General features: G+C 48.8%; 1 protein-coding gene across 10 annotated transcripts in view; it reads right to left on the bottom strand.

Moving 5' to 3' along the window:
* MBNL2 (muscleblind like splicing regulator 2) overlaps positions 1-6,000 on the bottom strand; it is a 180,712-nt gene that overhangs the window by 168,971 nt on the left and 5,741 nt on the right. The window contains exon 1 of one of the 10 annotated variants that reach the window (XM_075061523.1): positions 5,651-5,699. The exons of the other annotated variants lie outside the window; for them this stretch is intronic. The gene's annotated coding sequence lies outside the window, so the exon portion shown is untranslated. Of the gene's footprint in view, positions 1-5,650; positions 5,700-6,000 lie in introns of those variants that run through there. 10 annotated transcript variants of the gene reach the window in all.

The following is a 6,000-nucleotide window of genomic DNA, read 5'->3' on the forward strand; positions in this document are numbered from 1 at the left end:
GCATGATCACCCTGTTGTCCTTCAGACTTTGCAGCCTAGGGTCAGTCTTTTCAGAAAATAGGCCTTGGCCATCGAAGGGCAAGTCCTGTATGGTGTGTTGCAGTTCAGGTGGAAGGCCTGACACCTGAAGCCATGATATTCGCCTCATGGAAATTCGTGAAGCCAGAGTTCTGGCTGCGGAGTCTGCTGCGTCCAGCAAGGCCTGGAGAGAAGTTCTCACTACCTTCTTCCCTTCCTCCAAAAGGGCAGCAAACTCTTGACAGGAGTCTTGAGGAACTAACTCCATGCATTTTCCAACCGCCGCCCAGGTGTTATAGTTATACCGGCTAAGGAGGGCTTGCTGGTTTGCCACCCTGAGTTGGAGGGCCCCAGGAGAGTATACTTTGCGGCCCAATAAGTCCATGCGCCTAGCCTCCTTTGATTTTGGAGCCGGAGCTTGCTGGCCATGGCACTCCCTTTCGTTGACTGATTGCACGACAAGGGAGCAGGGAGGAGGGTGCACGTACAGGTACTCGTACCCCTTAGAGGGTACCATGTACTTCCGCTCAACTCACCTGGCCGTGGGCAAAATAGAGGCTGGAGACTGCCAGATGGTATCGACATTTGCTTGGAACGTGCAAATGAATGGCAAAGTCACTCTTGTGGGGGTGTCAGCTGACAAAATATCCACCACAGGGTCTTCTATCTCCGGGACCTCCTCCTGAAGATTTATATTCAGGGCTACGCGTCTCAGGAGGTCCTGATGTGCCCTCAAGTCAATTGGAGGAGGGCCCAAGAAGAATGTCCCTGCCACCGCTTCATCTGGAGAGGAGGAAGAGGAAAGGCCAGGGACCAGAGGGTCCTGCGTGGGCTCCTGTTCTTGGGCGACGTCAGGCTCAGGTGGAACCTGAGGGTCTGTTGAGTGCATGGGAGCTTCCTCCATACCCGCAGGAGGCAGGCGGCTGACAGTCACCTCCGGCACCCGGTGTTCCACTGATACAGAGCATGATGGCATTGGAGGCACACCTTGGGCTTGATGATATGCCCAAGGTGTCCAGAATGACCACTGATGAGCTCCTTGTTCTTGGGCCTGGGTCTCCTGAAAGACTCGGCTAGGCACATCTGAGTCACGGTCCTGTGCATAGGAAGCACTGTCCACGTGAGATGACACAGATGTGTGTCGAGACGGCCACGGAGGAGCTGAAAAGCCCTGGGAAGGGTCTCCATCTCTAGATGATCTCTCTCTGTGCGGTACCGGAGAGCGGTACCAGGCACCATACTGGTACCGGGAACGAGACTGGGACCCGCGACTGGAGCGGTGCCAGGAAGTCGACCTGGATCTCGAAGCTCGACGTCTAGAGTGGCTGCGAGAGGCACGGTGCCAAGAATGGTGCTGGGAGCTAGATCGGTGCCGAGAGTACTGGGCCGACGAACGGGACGCTGAATGGTGCCGCGAGTGCGACCGGTACCGAGATGGAGAGCGGTGCCGGGACTGGGATTGGCGACAGGACCGAGTGTGCCGGTGGGACCGCGATCGTGATCTGTGCCGACAGACGATGGTCTCAGCGGGGCAGGCTTGCCAATCGATTGTATAACCCGCACCGGCGGTGCCAGGGGTTGAGGCGGCGCAGACTCCGTCAGCGCAATCGGCTCCCTCACCATGGAAAAAGTCTCCAGCATGGAGGGAATAGTGAGCTCAACCACGGCGTGTGCTGGGGAGCTTTCAGGCACCGAACTCGACGGCCCTTGAGGGACCGGACTCGACGGTGCCGAAACTGGCGGTGCCATGGCAGGTGTCGGTGCCGGGCGGTCCAACTTAGGCGGGTGCTCCGACTGCGGTGTAGGCGGCACGGAAGCAACAGGAGTCTTATGTTTCTTAACCCGCGCAGAGCAGACATCTGTGCCGGCGACGGTCGGCGCCGAGTGGCCTTAGCAGTACCGGCGCAATCCGGTGCCAAAGAGATGCTTCTGCCTGATGCGGACTGTCCAGCGCTCTGTGCCGAGGGCGGAGGAGTAAGAGCTGCCTCCATCAGGAGCTGTTTGAGACGAAAGTCCCGCTCCTTCTTTGTCCTGGGCTTGAAGGTCTTACAGATCCAGCACTTATCCAAGAGATGGGATTCCCCGAGGCACTTAAGACAGGAGTTGTGGGGATCTCCCGTTGGCATCGGCTTGTGGCAGGACGAGCATGGTTTGAAGCCCGGTGAACCAGGCATGGGCCCTGGTACCAGGTGTGGGGAAGGGGCTAATCCCCGAATCCCTCTCAACTATAAACACTAACTATATTATAGAACGAGTAAAACTAACTACAACTATAAAAATTATAAGTGTATACACAAGGATTAGTAAAAGAATTATGAATAGCTAGGGAGGTGGAGATCAGCTAAGCCGTGCTCCACTGTTTCAACGACCGACACAGGCGGTAAGAAGGAACTGAAGGGCCGTTGGGTCGGCAGAGGTATATATCCGGTGCCACTCTAAGGGGCACCCCAGCCAACTCACCAAGTGTTGCTAGGATAAAAATCTTTCGACGAACATGCACGCAGCGCATGTACACCTAATTGGTATCAATATGAGCAAGCACTCGAAGAAGAATATCAACAGACCAGAATCAGACCTCTATGACTTACCACTGGCAGCATGTAAAAATTACACACACATCTAAGTGGTTTCATAAGATAATACATGACACTCTTGTGAAAAAGGTATTATAAAAGTAGCTAATAAGAAGAGAGTGTGAAAGCTTTATTTTTATATACTCTAGAAAAAAAATACACACAAGCACAGTTTAAACAGCTATCAGAGGGTGAGGGGGGGAGCAGGCCCAGCTGGGGGTCTACCAGAAAAAACAGCTTCTAAGTTATTTTCATCTCTGCTATTGACTACCGCATTCACATCTTCTCTGAGCACATCAGCATTAAAAAGCTATCAACAAACTGGAAACAATTCAGAGAAGAGCAGTAAAAATGATTATGGGGTTGTAGGAATCATTTGAAGAAAGATTTAGTTGGGGTTCTACTCTGATATGTAGAGTAGAATCTACTTTACAGATTTAATACCTATGTGCAAGGCTCTTGAGTTTTTCTAGGCAGGTTAGTTTGGACCCAAGTTCTGCTGAAAGGTTTCTTGATTCTGAAACACTTAGTGTCCCAACAAGCACTCACAGACTTTCCTCAGTGAGCAGAAAGATCTGGCTTATAAGCAATTAATATACACAATCAAGGTATTAATGAATGAGGCCATGGTGGCAGTTAACGAGAGAACATGTCTAACTTAAAATAAAATCCGACTGTACATGTAATGCTGGCAGACCATATCCCAGCTTATGCCAAGGCCCTCTCCACTGAACCCTGACAAATACGTTGTTGGAACCAATCCGGTTCATCTGTGTCTTGGTATAATTCTAATATCTATTTTAACTATAAGAATGCATTTAATGCTTAGACTTTATGGAATGTTTGTAAATTACTGCATGCATTAATCTCGCTTCTAACATCTGTATCCCATATTATAAGGTAATATTTGAGTGTTTGCATTGTGACCCCCAGTAACTATAAATCACCAAACAGGAAAGAAACATTACTTACTGTGAAATGCTGATCTCCAACAGAAGGTATTATGTGCTGCCCCACAAGAAGGGACATAGACACCAGATGTACTAAAGTGGAACATTAAAGAGGACAAAAGACTTCGTTATTTACTCTCCCCCTCCAATGAAGATGAGTCTTAGGGCTTGGCTACACTTGCGAGTTACAGCGCAATAAAGCAGCCCCGGGCGCACTAGCTCACTACCCATCCACACTGGCAAGACACGTAGAGCGCTCTGACTCTGCGGCTACAGCGCTGCTGGTATCCCACTGCAGTGAGTGGAATAATGTTTGCTGCACACCCGCTGGAGCACCACAGCGCCAGTGTGGACGAGATGTTGCATTACTGCGCTCTGATCAGCCCCCGGAAACGTCCCATGATCCCCTTAACTCAAGTGGCCACTCTTCTCATTGTTTGGAACTTTCTGTAGTAATGTGGATATGCCACCTGAAAGTTCCGTTTCTGACAAACGTCTGTTTATCTGCTCCGAGACAGATTAGCGTGGAATGCTGTGTGAGAGAGAGAGAGGTGAGGGGGGGAGGGGTCTCCTGCTGTATGAACTTACAAGACAGCATGCTGACATGCTCTCAACCCCTCAAAAACCCATTCTCTCTCCCCCCACATACACACAACATACTTCCTGTCCCACTCCACCCCACCCCCCTCTTTTGAAAAGCACGTGCAGGGCGCTGTCACAGTGTCTGCTCCAAAAATCCACTCTCTCTGTCTCCCGCAAGCTCCCTGTCCCACTCCACCCCACCCCCCTCTTTTGAAAAGCACGTGCAGGGCGCTGTCACAGTGTCTGCTCCAAAAATCCACTCTCTCTGTCTCCCGCAAGCTCCCTGTCCCACTCCACCCCACCCCCATTTGAAAAGCACGCTGCAGTCACTTGCATGCTGGGATAGCTGCCCATAATGCACCGCTCCCAATGCCACTGCAAGTGCCGCAAATGTGGCAATGCCACTGTGCAAGCAGCTGTCAGTGTGGACAGACTGCAGCACTTTCCCTACTACGCTCTCTGAAGGCGGGTTTAACTCAAAGCGCTCTACATCTGCAAATGTAGCCATGCCCTTAGAAATGAATTCCTCCCATCAGCTGAGTTTGTAGCACTAAGCAGAAAGGGGGCAGGGAGGCCACAGTGAATAAAAATCAATTATTTAAAATATATATATTTCTTTTATTTAAATCAGATTTTTTTGATAAAATGCTTTTTGAGGAAAAACCCAAGCTAAAGGTCGTTTTAATTAAGATACATTATAGCTTAAAGATATCTCACCGTGGAATAGGGATTATAAATTCTAATTCTATAGTATGAGACAATATATTCAAGTAATGTTTAAGCAAAGTTCTGTAAATGAGTTCCAACAGTTCATGGATTAGGGACCCAACCGTATGGGGCTCCAGGGGCTTCTGTATAGATTATTTTGGTTAATCTTTCTGTCTACCCAATGGGACTCGATATCTTCTAGACTGAGCACTATCAGAGATGCTTAGCTCTGTAGTTCTCAAACTGTGGATTTGTGTCCAGAGATGACAAGCTTGTTAACAGCAAAAAAGTTTTTAAATAAATAACATATAGAGGTGAGAAATAACAGGCCTCAACCCTATTGTCCCTCTGCAGGTGTGTGTACACAGAGTCAATCCCTTACATCTTTCTAAAAGTGCAAAGTTTCAAAAAGTTCAATGAACAAAAGATTGTTGGGGGCATAATAGAGCTGGACAAGGAGAAGAATTCTGGAGATAAATGCGAGAAGGGAGGGACAGGCAGTAGAAACAAAAATGAAACTGTCTGAGCAGCATATTCCAGATGTCTTGAGGCTTTCTGAGTGTAGCCTTCATTGATCTGAGATCTACCACATCATTCTCTCATGACAAGGGAAAACCTATAACGGCAGCAGGCCATAAAAGAGACTCAGTTTGGGAATATTTTAATGAAGTTCCTCTGCCTGTGGGTAAGACAAGCATGCGCACAATATGTAAACAGCACAACAAAGAAATGTAAGGCCTGGTTGCCCAAATAAACAACATCATGAGTAGTGTTCCTTCTCAGGAGGAAGCTGCACTGAAGATGATGAAAGGAACATACCTGAACATGCAGGATCTTCAGGTTGGTAAACATTTTTTATTTCATACTTGTAAGGGACTGCGGAAGATTTTGTTACGGTTTTAGCTAGGGCTGTTCGCCTTCTCAAGGACAGGTTATTAAAGGTTGCTGTGTACTAGTGCATGCTGTATGTAGCCGGCTGGAACCGCTTAGCCTGGGAAGCCCTGCGTGTTTGGGAAAGCTTGGCCTTTTGCCATAAGAGATAGCCCCAGCTGTGGGAAAAGCTCCCACATGCCTATGTATGAGCTGCTTTACATGCTATTACCATAAAGTTATATTTACCAGAAATTGTTGTGCTGCTTTGGACTCGTTCCCCGCTTTGAGTTAGCAAC

Source organism: Chelonoidis abingdonii, chromosome 1 (genome assembly GCF_003597395.2).
Source record: "Chelonoidis abingdonii isolate Lonesome George chromosome 1, CheloAbing_2.0, whole genome shotgun sequence".
NCBI lineage: Eukaryota > Metazoa > Chordata > Testudines > Testudinidae > Chelonoidis > Chelonoidis abingdonii.